At 38.1% G+C, this 17,579-nt stretch overlaps 1 protein-coding gene across 6 annotated transcripts in view; it reads right to left on the reverse strand.

Moving 5' to 3' along the window:
* Nucleotides 1-17,579, reverse strand: part of RAPGEF2 (Rap guanine nucleotide exchange factor 2) — a 301,620-nt gene that overhangs the window by 269,972 nt on the left and 14,069 nt on the right. The window lies entirely within an intron of this gene.

The following is a 17,579-nucleotide window of genomic DNA, read 5'->3' on the forward strand; positions in this document are numbered from 1 at the left end:
TACCCTTCCCTTTTGTTAATCGGCAAGTATATCTAGCTGGGTGTGAGAAAGTCAACTCCTTGCTTCTTACTTGATTTTCAGGAGATCAAAGATCACAAAAATGTTGGGGCAATTAACCAAGAAAATCTGCAAAAGACAACCAAAGGACAACTGTTCCAAGAACCGCAGGTTACAACTATGCAAGTACATCAAGAAATGTAAGTAAACGCTTAAGTTAAAAATGCACTCTTCCTGAATGAGTACTATACAAACCTTCTCACATGAAGCAGAGCTAAATAGCCTTCTTCATTGGAAGGAGAAAAAATTCTGTCCATGATTTTTCAGTTTATTTTTCCCAGCCAATTGCTGGTAGACAATATGTGCCTGCATCCCTGGCAATGAAGAATGCAGTCTTAGAAATAATAGAGCTCTAATAAATACCATATTACTACTTGGAATCCATTCAAAAATGAGCTCCACATACAAACCTAATAGCTACAAAAAATTTCAGCTATGTTCAGAACAGGGGTCAGAGAGCTATTATTGCATAACTGCGTATCTGAACACACAGTACACACTGAACTAATCTAAGAAATAATTCACTGATAGGCAAAAAAGCCTTGTGGTTTAAGAACGTGCCTATAGTCCACAGATATTTGTATCAAATTTTAAAAAGCAGGCAAATTGGGCAGCTATAGTGAATGCACCAGGGGAGCAGAAGACTTGACCTCCTCTCTGAGATATTGTGCTGCCCTACAAAGTTCTAAAATGCAAACACAATTTGGGTTGGTCTTTCATAGTTCAATCTACTTCCTGTGTAGCTTGGAAGAATTTGATAGCATATGCCTCTAAGTGGGCAGGGGAAGAAGAAGAAGAGGGGAAGGGAGGAAGAAGGGGGAAGAGAGGGGAAGAGCTACAATCCCCAGAAGAGGGGCTAACTGTTAAACCATTCTCACCACTGGAGCTCTGTGAGGGGAATAGAAGTCTCCTATCAGCTCTCAGTACCCTTCACAAACTACACTTTCCAGGATTCTTTGGGGGAAGTCATGACTGTCTCAAGTGAAATAAAGGTCTGGCATGGGTGTGGCCCCCTGACTAGGCAAGCCCAGCAGCTGCGAGTCTGGCTTTTAGAACACTGACAGTTGGTTCTTACTGAGCATGCCTGTGCTTATCACTGACTTCAATGTTAACTTCTTTAAATTAATTAAAAGTCAGCCAGTCATATTTTTAACTTTTAAACTGCAGACGATGAAGGTCAGAGTATGGGGCAAGGTCAGTAATAGGATTACAGGTACTCTGTGAACATGGCTGATTTTTTAAATTAATTTTAACAAATTACGACACCACCGATAGTCAAGAACCCAGCTGGGGTCTGGATTTGTTCTCCCTTGTTTTACACTTTGAACTCTAGATTCTCTGAGTGTTTTGTGTATCACCATGAAAACTTAGGGCTGTTAAGCAAGCACTTCTGAATTCAGGACTGTATGTTTTGTAAGATTTTGTTTTGAAATGAGTTTATGGGAAGCAGCACAATGGCACCTGGGGTATTTTCAATTTAACATTGCGGAATGCAAAAACTCCATGCTGGCTAGTGCACGCAGCCACTCTTGCGGATGTATAATGAAGTATATAAATAGTCCTAATTACATATCTTCTTAGATTCGTTTATTATAGCAAAAGCTTCCATACTATTTAATGCAAAACTATTTAATGAATTCCCTGAAATGTGCTATTGCCTGCAAAAGCTCCAATGTACAACTCTTCAGAGATAGTATTGCCTATTACCAGATAGGTCCTATCAAGCCACGAAATATTTGCAATCCATATCAAAAACAAAATTCCCTTAACACTATCTGCCCTGTTTTTATTGATTTTCTGAGTTTATATATCAATATGTAACAGTAGATAGAATGAAATTAAATAAAAAGTGAGCTTACAAATATGTATAAATAATGTGATCTCAGGTAGGTTCAAAGCTGGAGATGTCAGAAGGTTCAGTGTTTTTCAAAATGGTATATCAGTAAATTTTAACTATAATAACATTACTGTAAAGATTATATTTTACATGAGATACTTTTATTCCCTATCCTATTTGATTCAGTTAGTTGTGGGAGTATTTCTATTCTTGTACTGTTTTCTTTGCAAACTTGGAATGAATTCTTCATTAATTTAAAAGCCAAGAAGGTGATACATCAGTGCTCAAAATGCAGATTCAGCCCTATTTTTACAGTGGTTACACAAAACATGCTTAGCTCAGCATTCTTCATCACTTAGAATATTAAAGCTTCTATAGGAGTTATGTTTTTCTGTATAATTTACTTTTTCCTGAGAGATATTTAGATGTGTTGCCCTAAACTATCAACTCGCAATATAACTTGAAATAAGACCATTATAACGTAATAATAAAAAGGAATGTTTGAAAAAGACCTTACAAATATTGAAAGATACTCAACCCAAAGTGTAATATTTTATCTTACTGAAGTTTAATCTTCACGATAAGAAGCATATGCCAATGGGATTCCAAGAAGTTTGAAATGTCATGTTTTGCAGGAGAAATAAAAATACTTCCAGCTTATTAAGAGTTTATTCACCTATATAATCATGGGCTTTATCAGTAGTGTTTCCATATAGCTCTTACGCAGACATTAGGCATGCCTCATTGACCATCCTTCAGGTTGTTTTGACAGCTTATTGCAGTTAACACTCATAATAAGTTGGGAAAATAGAAATGGACCGCCTTCAAGTCAATCCCAACTTATGGCAACCCTATGAATAGGGTTTTCATGGTAAGCGATATTCAGAGGGGGTTTACCATTGCCTCCCTCTGAGCCTGAGAGGCAGTGACAGGCCCAAGGTCACCCAGTGAGCTTCGTGGCTATGTGGGGATTCAAAGCCTGGTCTCCCAGGTTGTATTCTGTAATACAAGCAGCATATTTTAAATGGTGGCCAGCTGGGGAATCAACTTGTTTCTCAATGTTACCTAACAGCACAGCTACATACATTATTTATCATCAGAAGCTCACTGAAAGTTTGTAACTACAACTTCTACAAAATGTCTAATGCCATGGGAATCCTTGTACATAATAGCAAATTAAATATTCCTCCTAAAAGTTTTTTCACTCTCCATTTTGTAGTCATGTAGATATTTCCAAGAACACCATACAAGTATTATTACACAATTAGAAGACACGTGTGTGTGCACACAGGAGGTGCCAGTTTTCTCCCATCAACTTCAGTTCCTCACTCTCCTTCCAAAAGCTGTTCCAGGTCTTCCACCTTTCAGAAAGGCCTTTTAGGGGATGTATGAGGAAGTGAACAGCTCCCCTCCGACTGCAAAAGCAATTCTCATACAAGAGAGGAAAATAGCTTTCTTGGGCCAAAAAGAATTATTTGCATCTCTATTTGTATATTTCAAAGTAGACACCTTTGTAAGTATAAATATCTGCGTGCATGGTCAAGGCAAGTTAATAGACAACAAACTGGAGACAATTCTAAAGTTCTTGAGGGAAGAAAATGAAAGTATATAACTGTATCCAGTGAAGATTGTTCAGTCACCAGATATTCTTAATGCAAAAATGAGAGGTAATAAGAACTGTCAGGAATATTAAGCATGGTTTAGAAATAAGCAACAGCACAAGAATGCAAGCAGGATAAGTAAAGAAAGCTCTCCAAGAGAAATAACAGCTGTCAAGAAACAGGAACAATTGCTTCCTATTGTCTTCTGGAAAGTAGTGAAAAACTAGAGCACAACACCCACTTTTGAGAAGTACAAGTCCCAGCAGATAGTAGAATCAAAGGGTATTTCTGCAGTGGAATTAAGATGAGACATAAAAATAAGCTTGTTCTGCAGCTCAACAAAAACCTCCTACATTACATTTTAAAACTGAGCATTCCTCCAAAATTTAATTCCCATTTCAGAAAATAAGCCACTAACACTCCAGAATCTGTAACTACAATTACTGCAATAAGCAGTCCTCCTTTCTACAGCAGTCCTTCGTTCTAGAGACCTAAGACAAGATCAGTCTACAGGCCAGTGAACTCTATATCAGAACACATTCAAAGTAAACAGCATTACAATGTGTAAGGAGAGTATTCCAATTCCCTAGCACTGAATTGCTGGCTTGCATTATGCTTTCAGAACATGTCCACACTGTAACTATCCTGAACGTGGTGAGAAATCTCAAAACTCCATAGTGTTCTACTTCACAGATATGGAACAAAAACTGCAGGCAATAAAGAAACATTAAGCATGAAGCTTACTTAAATAAATGGAAGGTAAAATTACCAATTCTGAAGGTCATGTCATGCAGTCACTGCAGTAGATACTGGATAGCTACAAAGCCCAGTAGTGTGTGTGTGTGTACATTTTGTCAGTTACATCTTGTAAACTAGCAGCAATCCTTTAATACCTGGGAATTACAACCCTTATCAGCCTCAGCCAGCATAGGAGGGCCACAGGTTCCCCAGCCCTGCTTTAGAACCTTTATCAGTTTTATACAAGCCTTTTTAAAGAAAATAGTGAGCGGTCTTCCCACAAAAAAATCTTGCTTAGCTTTAGAAAATTCTGATCAAGACTCTGCACAGGTGCAGAACCCATGAAAAAGAACTAGGGCCTTTTCAAGTAGTTGTGCTGCAATTCTGGAATGTTCTTCATATAGAGATTTGCCAACCCATGCTCCTGCTTACATTTTAGTGCACGTAAACTTTTTTTATCTTTGCCTTTGAATTCCAAAATGTTAACCTCTTTGTTTTAACTGCTACTGCTTTGGTTCCATACACGGGGTATTTTTGGCTGCTCATGTTTTTAATATGTTTTATTTCAAACAGTTTAGATTTTTAGGGGTTTAAGAAATATTGTATGCTACCTTGAGTGCCTAAGAGGAAGGAAGCTGGCAAACCTTAAATTAAAAAAAAAACACTATCCAAATACTAAGAAAGCAAAAGGTATTGCTCAGTAATTTTTAAAGGGCACATATTTGGACCATGCTTTCATATTGATATATTGTGCACACCAACCTAAGAGTAAACTTTCAACCTCAATGAACAAAGAAGAATTACCACATTACCATCTCATCACCTGGTTTTGCAATCCTTTTGGAAGGAACCTACATGTGCAAACAACTGGAACACTTCCTAGGTAAGATCTGCAGTTGTGTGCTAAAAAAAGAAGTCATTAGGGAACTAATGCACTGATCACAGCTTCAGAATCAAGGGCACAACCTGAAGTCTTGGGTTGTATTCAACATGGCACTAAGTTGTGGGTTCCATCAGCGCAAGGTTTTCTCCTTGCCCAATAGAACGTTTTCCTCCTCTCTTCCTTCCTCCCACACTCCCAAATCTGTTCTGGGTTTTGCCCCGACCCTCCAGAGCAGATTTAGGGAATAATTTAGTTGAATACAGCTCCTTATGTATAAGAAGTACACCATCCAGCTTAAAACATTGCCCGTGTTCATACACTCAGTTTACTCTAAACCATACTTCAGTTCAGTTCACTCTAAACCATATTTTAGCATGACAGAAACCAACCTACCTCTTCCATTTCCGACTTCCATTAGCCACAGTTTAGCATGTTTTCTGAAATGTACCTAATGAAAGTCTGAAATGTGGCTAAAGTTAATTGTTTGTTTAAATAATCTAGCTTCATAACTCATGATTTGACGTTGGTTGGTTTCCAGCATACCATATTTAAGACTGATCGTGATTTCTTGGATTTGGACAATACAACAAGCTATGGTTAATCTAACCGTGAATCAAAAGCTTCTGAACTCTCCCTTGCAGCCACACCTTAAGTGGAGGAGGAAGTGTGTGAACCCAAGGATCACTGCAGCTCATTCTCATCATGCTAAACAATACTTTAGTGTGACATGTGAACCAAAAAGCAGGCTTCCAGCAACAAATTCCTTATAGAAATTCATTTAAAAACTGCTGTTAAAAACCTGTCTTTTGGTCAATTACAATTATGAAATACAAGGGAGCAGAAATTTTCTCCCACAAATGATGGTATGTTGAGATTGTTGTTTTTTAAGTTGCACTGTGTATACACACGTATATATTTGTATTATTTTAATATGTATATTATGAAATGAGCACCACTTAATACTGCTTCCTATGTTTTTCTTTCAGTTTTTAACAACACTGGGTAATATCCAAAGTCATACCAGAAGACACAAAGGGATTCTCCTCCATCCCTACCCTCTGCAGTTGCCTGCATTCCTCAATCTGGTCCATGGACTATTGTGCATGGAGGGCTCCACAATTTGATATGCCCATTCTTTCTGTAAGATTTAATTGTTAGTATTATTTATTACATCGTTATCAATTTTAAACAATAATAATATCTGAAAATTCTCTGTTCCACATTCATTTTTCCTTAATTTTAAAAAGTTTCTTCTAAACCTATATACTTAGCATTGAAACTTTTCATACTTTTTAGTTGTCATTTCACATTATTCTGCAGAGTTTTATTTTTGGGGGCCCTCTGGAAAAAACACAAACTTCAGTATTTGTGGGTTTGTTTGCAACTTCCATTTATTTATAGACTCAAGTATGTACCCAAAGAGAGCCAGAGTGGCATAGTGGTTAGAGTGTTGGGTGGGAGGCTACATGCGCCTGCTGTAGAATAAAAAGGTGGGGGAAACACTGAAAAGCAATGGGGTACTGTTCACAATGTTTTCCTTTTGGAAAGGGTCTTCCCTTCTTCCCCGTGCCCACCCACCCAATCTCCTCACCCTCACCCTCACCCTCCTCCTCCCTTCCCTGCCCCTCCCCCAGGGTCAGTGTTGGATTATGAACTGGGAGACCAGGGTTCAAATCCCCACGCAGCCATGAAGCTCACTGGGTGACCTTGGGCCTGTCACTGCCTCTCAGCCTCAGAGGAAGGCAATGGTAAAACCACGTCTGAATACTGTTTACCATGAAAACCCTATTCATAGGGTGTCGGAAGGCAGAGCTGGGGTCCCAATCCCGGGGAGCTGGATCCCGGAGAGTTGGGAGAAGAGTATTCGGATGGATGGCAAAGGGAAGGGGGAGGAACTTCCCTCCTTTGGAGCGAAGACGAAACAGAGGAACTGCCAGTGATAAGGTTGCTTAGCAACGGGGAGCCTGAGCCCTCCCTGGACATTCTCACGCCTCCCCCTCTTTCAGGCTCAGAGCAAGAGGGGGAAGAGGGAGGGCTGCTCACAGCAGAAAAGCGGGGAGGCAGTTTACCATCAGCCCCTCCCCTATCCCCCATCCTGGAATCGGAAACTTCAGAAGAGGAGGGGGTGATGCTTCCCCCCTCACCGCGCACACGCAGACAGCTGAAAAGACAGGAGAGAGGGGGGGAAGGCGGGCAGTAACTGAGGGGCAGTTAAGGAGGAGCGAAAGATTGCGCACCCGTTTGGTCCCTTCTTAAAGAACAGGCGGGAAGAAGTCCCTTGCTCTGTCAACTTTCTCCCAATGCCGCAGGACCTGTATCCCTGTATTGATTCATGAGAAAACGCAGTCTTTTTTTGGACATTACCCTAATAAAACACGAATTAACTACAATCGTTGGTCTGGTTCCTGAGTCACATCCTGGGCCTGACATAGGGTCGCCATAAGTCGGGATTGACTTGAAGGCAGTCCATTTCATTTCATGTACCCAAAATAAATATTGTGCAGAAAAATGGCCCAGTTCAGACAGCTTTGGCATCATATTTCTGGCTTGTTTCAACCAGAGTTCCCTGTTATATCTGCAGTATTCTCCCTATGCAGGACTAAATACGAAGGGTATGATCACAGCACACAAAATTCACTAACACACATTAGCACAAATTCATCAGCACAATTTTCCTTTTTTAAGATGTCTTCAAAGCTTTTTTAAAAAAATGTTTGAAGATGTTTTGTTTTAATGTATGTTAATGTAAAGTCTGTTTTTATGATGTTTCAAAGTGTTTTTAGTGCTTTCCTTTGCCGTCCTGGGCTCCTGCTGGGAGGAAGGGCAGGATATAAATTAATAAATAAATAAATAAATAAAATAGTCCTCCTTGCCCATTGTGATGACTCCAAGAAATGAAAGATTTCTGGAGATGACCAGACTGAGCAACTCTGCCTTAAGCTTATCCTGGCTTGAACTGACATTAAGCTAGAGTTCCCCTGGTTGGACACAATATTTTCTTCATGGTGTCTCCAGGGATCATAAGATATACAACTTGAATATATGGGGGGGAAAGCCTTATGGGGTGGTTGCTTTTTTCCCATTTTGGTCCCATTTCCTCTTCCTTTTTTAAATTCTTTATTTTTCAGAGTGATCTATGTGACCTTGACTATGACAATGCCTTTTGATTATCTGAATTATTATAATAAAAGTGTGGGGGTGTAGAAAATTCTTATTCTTGCATGGCTGGAACAGATCTTATTGTACAAAGGTAAGAGTCACATCCATTGCTCTGCCTAATTTTGCATCTGGTCCTTGCTACTTTTGTCTTTGGCTCCAACTACCACTGGCATAGAAGCCCCACAAGGTTGTCCACAAGGGCATGTGGCCCTCTCATTGAAAAAGATTCCCTACTCTGCTACAGGGAAAATTATGGGGCAAAACAATAGCCACATTTTATTTATTTATTTATTTATTATTTAATTTATATCCTGCCCTTCCTCCCAGCAGGAGCCCAGGGCAGCAAACAAAAGCAGTAAAAACACCTTTAAAAATCATAAAAACAGACCTCAAAATACATTAAAACAAAACAAGTTTAAAAACATTCTTTATAAAACATCTTAAATAAAAAGCGTTACAAAAAAATTGTTTAGAAAAAAAATGTTTTAAACAAACATTCCAATATCAGATTCTTAGAAGTCTGGCATACTGTACTTGAATTCTATGGAACTCACAACACTCTTTAGTCCTTGTCTAGTCCTCCTGGATGCTTCCAGCAGCCTAAAACAAGTTCATTAACCAATGTAGCTGCAAACACAAGTGCCTATCCATCACATAGTCTAATTAGCTTTTGCTAAGCTTGACAGTTACAGTTATCTATTCTCCTGGAGCAACTGCTGAGGTTTTACCTACCTAACACTTGGAAGGGTGCTGGGAGGAGAAAGAACAATACATGTGTTACAATTAATTGACGAGTCTTGACAGCAAAACTGTGGGACTCTTTCCCTCTAATTTTACCCTATTAACACAATACAGAGAATTGGCCCCTGCATGTCAAAAAAACCCCAGCTCTTATATAAGTGCTTTAACACATTAAAAGTGCTTCACATACATTATCTCAGTAATCCTGATCACCATCCTGTATCATTGTTTAGAATTATCTCAAGTTTACAGATGGGGGTAGGTTGGCACAGAGACTCTTACATACAAGATTGCTTAAAGACATGTATTAACAACAACAACATTTATGTCCTCTCCTACTGTACTGAGATAACAGCAAGGCAACATTAGAACTAGGGACTTCCTAGAGACTTCAGCTTTGGGACTACATTACAGTGGGGGAAAGTCAGTCCAGCACCAGTAATAGGCTGAGTTTGAGACTGAAGTGAGGGAGAATTCTAAGCAGCTCCAGAAACAGGTATAGTTTTGATTACAAAGAAAAGCATCCTGCAAGGAGGGTACATACCCAATTGCCATCCTCTCCCATGCAAATCTTTTGTTTTTTGCCTTCTTGCTACACCAAAAGGTTTAGTCACTTGTAGTTCACCCCTGATTTTTTTGTTTGTTTGTTTTACACGAGGCTCTGGAAGCTGCAAAAAAAAAGCATAGGATTTGTGCTGTGGGAGATAAGACCTCTTAACCCTTTCCTGTCATACTGTTTTGTTGCTTAAAAAAGTCCTTCCTAGCTACTTTTTGCTCCACAAAGAAAAGATAATACCTCTATAGGTTATGTGCCGCAAGTATGACAAATCTACAACCAATACTTTTATCTAAAACAATTCTGTAAATTGTTTAAGAAATTCCAGCTTATTGATATAGGAGATTCATGCATCCCATTAAAAAGATTATATTCCTGTTTTGCAGTGCATAATTCACATTCTATGTAAATCCATATTCTTTTATTTTCCTTGTTCCTTAATATTCCATCACAGACACAAAAACTAATGAAGAATATCTGTTTAATTCTAAAAAATGCCTTATTGAGCATTTTACAGGGGCAGGGCCTTTTCCGTCTAAGGCAGAAATAACACTTTACTTCCCAGAAACCTGGGAGAGAGGAGGGACAGGGAAAATGAGCTTCAATCCTAAAAAGTTTAAACATGCTCTAACCAGTTTTGGAACCAGTAAGGATGCTACCCTCTGAATCCTGGATACATTTATTTTGAAGATAGATCCATTCCTTTTAATAGAACCTGCTTCCCGGTATATTTAGGTTCCCAATCTCTTGGTAACTGAACAAAATAGCATTTTTCTTCTGATGGGGAATAATCACTTTCCAGTTAACTTATTACTGTGAAATTAAAGCTGTTTTCCTGCCTGCAGAAGTACACAGAAAATAAAGGAACTAATGTGCCAGATTTTCTGCTAAAGCCACTCAATTGGCCAATTCTGACATAACATATTATGAGAATGAACTGCAGCAAGCCTCAGGCTCATGACTTCTCCCCCCCCCCACGTCAGTGTGGCTGTGAGGAGGGGTTCAGAAGTTCTTAATTCTGTTTCAGATTACCGCTACTGACCATGTCATCTGAATCCTAACCTGTGCTCTAATTAACTACTGTATAGCTAGTTAAAACAATCCAACTTTGAAGCACAGACAATTAACCATAGTTAACATTAAGCACAGTTTAGGGCTAGGGCAACATGGAAAGCAGATCTAAAACAGAAGTAAGAGCTTCCAATTTACTCACAGCTGTGTAAAAAAGGGGGAAGAGGGAGCATGTAAGCCCAAGCTTGCTGCAGCTCTCACTCTTCCTCATCATCCTAAATTATGTTTTAGCCTTATGTGTAACATGAATATGCCTGGGAAGATTAGTGAAAACTATTGCACTTTTCTTTAAAACTATTACGTGAAACCTTTTTTAAAATATTAAACATTTAGCTGCAATCCTAAGTTTCCAAGAAAAGATTCATTGGCCTTGGGCTGTAAAGTTAGTTAAAGGAGGTGCACCACTTTGGAATAAAAGATACTGATATGCACGTGCGCACACACACCATTCGATCCAGTACATAGCGTAACTCATACCGTGGAATTCATAGTACTATAAAAGTATTTTGAACAAAAAGCAATATAAACATTAAAAGATCATAAACAGGGATGGGGAGCCAGTGGCTTTCCAAATATTGGACTACAACTCCAATAATCCATGACAAATAGCCATGCAGGTTAGGATTGATGGGAGGTGAAGTCAAATAAAATCTGAAGAGCCACACGTTCCCCAACCCTGGCATAAAAAAGGCTACATTAAAAGGTTACATTGAAGATAAGCATCTGTTAAGTGAAGAGACCAACAAAATGAGAATTCTGAATTAAAGTTTTGGTCCTAGTGGCACAGTAGCTAAAAAGACTAAACTACAGTCTTGCAGCTCAAATCTTACCTCCACTATAAACTCACTAAGTGGCCTTAAACAAGCCACGATCTCTGACCAACATTACAGGGTTGCTGTGAAGACTGGAACAATCTTGTCACCAAATAACTGGCTGGCTAATTTAAGTCAATGGCTGTGTTCAGACATGACAATAAATAATTGCTCTTGATTATAAAGGGCATGAGGTACAGCATGCCTCAGCTCATACATTCTACTCACTTTCTCTGAAACAGCAATAGAGGAGTTCAGAAGCTTTCACTTCCATTTTTCATTAATCACAGCTTTTGATGTCATCCAAATACATGAAACTCTGGCTAATCTTAATTATGGTATGTTTGAAACAAACCAACTTCAGACCATGGATTATGAAGTTGACTTGTTTGAAACAAACCAGGGAAAGAAAAATACTCCATACGGAAAGAAAAATACTCCGTGTGAATGAATGGCTACGAAGGTGGTGCAGATGTGAGAGATTTGGATTCTGGCACCACGGGCTATGCTTCCTGGAAGATGGACTGCGGGCAAGTGATGGGTTGCATCTCACAAGGACTGAGAAAAATGTGTTTGGCCACAGCATGGAGAAGTTCATCAGGAGGGCTTTAAACTGAACCCTAAGGGGGAAGGAGACATAAACTTGGTGGTAACGACTGATGAAGGCTTGTGCACAGTAATGGGAACAGAAAGATCGGCTGTAATAGGGACCAGTGACAGTCCTCAGAAGAATGTAGTAAGGAAGCCAAGCCATAAATCACATGATCTTCAATGCCTGTATACTAATGCGTAGAGCATGGGAAACAAGCAGGACAAAGTTGAACTCTTAATACAGGAGGGCAATTACGACTTGATAGGTATAACTGAAACTTGGTGGGATGCCTCCCATGACTGAAATACAGCAATTGAAGGATATAACTTGTTCAAAAAGAACAGAAGGAATAAAAAGGGAGATGGAGTTGCGCTATATGTTAAAAATATATATCCCTGCATAGAAATACAGGAAGATGAGCTTGGTAGTTCCACCGAGAGTATCTGGATTAAAATTAATCAGGCAAGTAATAAAAGGAATATGGTGCTTGGAGTCTATTACCGACCACCCAATCAAGGAGAAGACGAGAATGTAACTTTTGAAAAGCAAATTGCCAATGTTTCAAGGAGGCATGATGTAGTAGTAATGGGGGACTTCAATTATCCTGATATCTGTTGGGAGACAAATTCTGCCAGAGATGACCTGAAAACAAAAAGAGGACACATACAGGAAGTGGAAAGAAGGCCAGACCACAAAGGAACAGTACAAGCAGGTATCATGGAATTGCAGAGATGGTGTCAGGAAGGCTAAAGCTGAGAATGAGTTGAGGTTAGCGAGGGATACTAAAAGCAACAAAAAAGCTTTCTTCAGGTATGGCCATAGTAAAAGACAGAGAAAAGAAATGGCGGCACAGCTACTCAATGAGGATAGCAAAATGATAACAGATGACAAAGAAAAGGCAGAAGTCCTCAATTCCTACTTTGGCTCAGTCTTCTCCCAAAAAAGGGTCTGTAACCCTCCCGGGAAACATTAAGTAGAAGAGGCAGGATTGGAGCTTGAGATTGATAGACAAATGGTCAATGAATACCTAATCACTTTGAACGAGTTCAAATCGGCAGGGCCTGATAAACTGCATCCTAGAGTATTGAAGGAACTGGTTGAAGAACTCTCAGAACCGCTGTCTATTATCTTTGAGAAATCATGGAGGAGTGGTAAAGTGCCGGATGACTGGAGGAGAGCTAATGTTGTCCCTATCTTCAAAAAGGGCAAAAAGGAGGAACTGGGGAACTACAGACCAGTCAGCCTAACATCAATCCCCGGAAAAACTCTGGAGAAGATTATGAAGCAGTCAATCTGTAAGCACCTTGAAAACAATGCAGTGATTACTAGGAGCCAACACAGATTTATGAAGAACAAATCCTGCCAAACTAATCTTATCTCATTTTTTGATCAGGTAACCTCCCTTGTAGACTGTGGGAATGCTGTGGACATAATATACCTTGACTTCAGCAAAGCTTTTGACAAAGTGCCCCACGATATTCTGATTAGCAAGCTAGCTAAACGTGGGCTGGATGGAACAACTATCAGGTGGATCCACAGTTGGATCCAGAATCGTACTCAAAGAGTGCTTATCAATCATTCCTTCTCAAACTGGGCGGAAGTAACGAGTGGGGTATCACAGGGCTTGGTCCTGGGCCCAGTGCTCTTCAACATCTTTATTAACCACTTCGATGAGGAAGTACAGAGCACGCTTATCAAATTTGCAGATGATACAAAATTGGGGGCATAGCTAATACCGTGGAAGACAGAAACAAAATTCAAAGGGACCTTGATAGGCTGGAGCATTGGGCTGAAAACAACAGAATGACATTCAACAGGGATAAATGCAAAGTTCTACACTTAGGAAAAAGAAACCAAATGCACAGCTATAAGATGGGGGAAACTTGGCTCAGCAGTACGACATGTGAGAAGGATCCTGGAATTGTCGTTGATCACAAGCTGAATATGAGCCAATAGTGTGATGTGGTTGCAAAAAGGCAAATGCTATATTAAGCTGCATTAACAGAAGTATAGTTTCCAAATCACGTGAAGTATTAGTTCCCCTCTATTCAGCACTGGTTAGGCCTCATCTTGAATACTGCATCCAGTTCTGGTCTCTGCACTTCCAGAAGGATGCAGACAAACTGGAACAGGTTCAGAGGAGGGCAACAAGGATGATCAGGGAACTGGAAACAAAGCCCTATGAGGAAAGACTGAAAAGAATTTTGAATGGACTAACAAAAATTACATTAGCATCAATATACAGCCCAAATACAAATCAACTTACTTTTTTGACAGAACCCTAAGAAAATTACGTAAATTTACAGAAACAGAATTATTGATAGGAGGGGACATCAACTGGAATTTACAAGGTGCAGTAGTAGTTAGAGATGTGAAAAATATTAAACAAACTAGAGATGAATCTGAACACTATAAGCAAGTAATGAAATGCATGAAAATCTTACAAAAATATGAACTTCATGAAACATAGGCAGAATTCTACCCAAAAGATTACTGCACATTTATTTTACTCACGACCCCATGGCTCATTCTCGAGACTGGATACAATAATGGTCACAAAGGGTATATTACCATGGTTAGTTAGAATAGATATAGGCCAATAAACATATCTGATCATGCCCCAGTGCTCCTGGAGATGGCAATGTGTGCCAAAGAAAAAACAACACCAATATGGTGATTACACCCTACCCTAATAGCACGACAGGAATGTAAAAACAGAACACAGGAGGAGATAGTAAACTATTGCAGAGAAAATCATACTAATGACACCTCAGAAGGGGCGAGATGCGATTGCATGAAAGCAGTAATTAGAGGGCAGTATATCAAAGAAATGGTCATTATTTGAAATGATACTAAAAAACAGAAATTGGAATTAGAAAAAACTGTAGAAGCCCTAACAGCACAATATAAATGCACTGGTTCACAAGTTATTAGACAAAAAATGGAAAAGAAAAGAACTAAATTTGCTAGATATCGAATCTATCAAATAATGGTAGATTTGCTCTGTTAAACAAAAATATTATGAATTTGATGGAAAAGGATCAAGAATGTTAGCAAATAGAGTAAAAAAAGGAAAAATAGTAACAGAATTGTGGCTTTAACAACTAAGAAAGGAACAAAAACTTATAGTATAAATGAAATGAAGAAAATATTAACCAAATACTATGAAAATTTATATAAAGGAACAAATATAGACAGAGAATTTATAAAAGAGTATCAACAAGAAAGTAAGATTACTGGTTTAACAAGGGCGCAGTCAACATATTTAGAACAGCCTGCAGAAGAAATAAAAATGCAATAAAAAATTTGAAGTCCAATAAAATACCAGGCCCTGATGATTTTACAGCTGAATTTTACAAAGCATATGCCGAATTACTGATTCCACAACTTTTGGAAGTTTTTTAATGCAATATTACAGGGAACACAATTACCGGATACTTGGAAACAATCAAGGATAATTTTTTTATTAAAACCTGGCAAAGCTCCAGAACTTCCAGATTCATATCGGCCCATTTTATTATTAAATGCGGACTATAAAATCTTTGCTACTATATGGGCAAACAGATTAAAGTTAAAGATAGGAAAAATAATTCATCCAGACCAGTTTGGATTTATTCCCAAAAGGAATATAGCAGATCCAATTAGGAGATTACATAGTGTAATCACGTATGCAAAGAAATCAAAAACATCATTAGCAATTTTGGCTCTAGACCTCTATAAGGCCTTTGACAGTGTAAACTTAAAATTTTTGTTAAATATTCCACAAATATATAAATTAGGCCCCAAATTCTCACATTTTACAAACAATTTACACTGAAACATCAGCGATAATAAGATTTAATAATATAGAAACATCTCCTTTTAAAATTCAATCTGAAACCAAACAGGGATGCCCTCTATCTCCATTATTATTTGATCTGATAACTGAATTTTTAGCAGACAAATTAAGAAACAATGACAATATCAAGGGAGTGCAAATTAAAAATCAAACTCACTTAATAAATCTGTATGCTGATCACGTGGTACTTATGTTAGAAAATCCATAAACAAGTATAAGATATATTAAAGAGGAATTAGAGCACTTCCAAAAAACATCAGGACTGAAAGTCAATTACACAAAATCAGATTTGTTATGCTATAATATACCCCTAAAGATCAAATTGGTATGTCCAATCAACTTAAAATCCCATTAGTTCACAAGTCATTTCGTTATTTAGGAGTTCAAATTTCAAAAAATATGAACAAATCCTTCCAATTAAATTATGGAAGGATTTGGAATCAAATAATAGCAGACATTAAAAGATGGAATAAAATGAACTTGTCGCTAATGAGTCGAATATCGGTTATAAAGATGGTGGTGCCAAAAGTTACGTACTTGTTTTATGTATTACCCACAGATATTGCACAATTTTTTAAAAAATATGGCAATCAACAATTGACACATTTATCTTCAAAAGCAAAAGACCTGGGACACCAAAAATTTTGAGATATAGGAGGGTAGAGGAAGGAGGATGTGGAATACCATTATTGAAACTATATTATGATGCTTATCAGCTTAAACATATGATGCCTATAATCAATGACTCTCGAGAAATATATTGGGTTTGTACAGAAAAGTCTTTATTCCAAGACACAGATCTTACAGTATTACCTTTTATTAAAAAAGAAATTAAAAAGGGAATACAACAACAATATACAAGCATTATCTCTATATTAAAGGTCTGGAAATATAGAAAGGAATCTTTGATGCCAGGGATATCCCCACTGATACCAATTTGTGGACATCTGGACTTTTACCTAAAAGAGAGAAGGATAAATAAAAAGGCATTAAAAGATAAGCAACTTTATATATTAATGCATTATTACACTGACTCATTACCCGTATCTAGGGCTGTTTGGAGGACATCATTGAAGAATTCAAATATTACATGGTTAGCATGGTATCAACTATGTACATTTATCAGAAAGCAACATGTCATACAGCAAGGCACTAGAAATTTGACATATTTTGAAAGAATGGTAGTTAACACAACAGAAAAAGATAAAGGGCAAATAACTACCTTATACAGATTACTACTTAAACAGGATTTGGGATCACAACAAGGGCTACGAACTTGCTGGGAAACTGACTGGGCTATTAAAATTGATCAAGAATATTGGACAAAAATGTGGGGGAAATTTCCTTTTAAAGCCACATCAGCTAAATACATAGAAATATCACTTAAAATATTACAAAAATAGTACTTAACGCCATCCAGAATAGTAAGGATAAACAACTCCTACTCACCATTGTGCTGGAGAGGATGTGGAGTACAATGATCTTATGTTCATATGTGGTGGGAATGTGAACATATTCAAAGATTCTGGATGGAGGCCTTTGAAGAAATATCCAATATAACAGGAACGAAAGTAATAAAAACACCGGAGTTGGCATTACTTAATAAATTTGATGGTCAAAATCAAACCATATTACACAAAAAGCAAGTTGAGTATCTCCTAATAGCAGCACGTATGCTGATAGCTAAATGCTGG

Source organism: Rhineura floridana, chromosome 9 (genome assembly GCF_030035675.1).
Source record: "Rhineura floridana isolate rRhiFlo1 chromosome 9, rRhiFlo1.hap2, whole genome shotgun sequence".
In the NCBI taxonomy this organism is placed as follows: domain Eukaryota; kingdom Metazoa; phylum Chordata; class Lepidosauria; order Squamata; family Rhineuridae; genus Rhineura; species Rhineura floridana.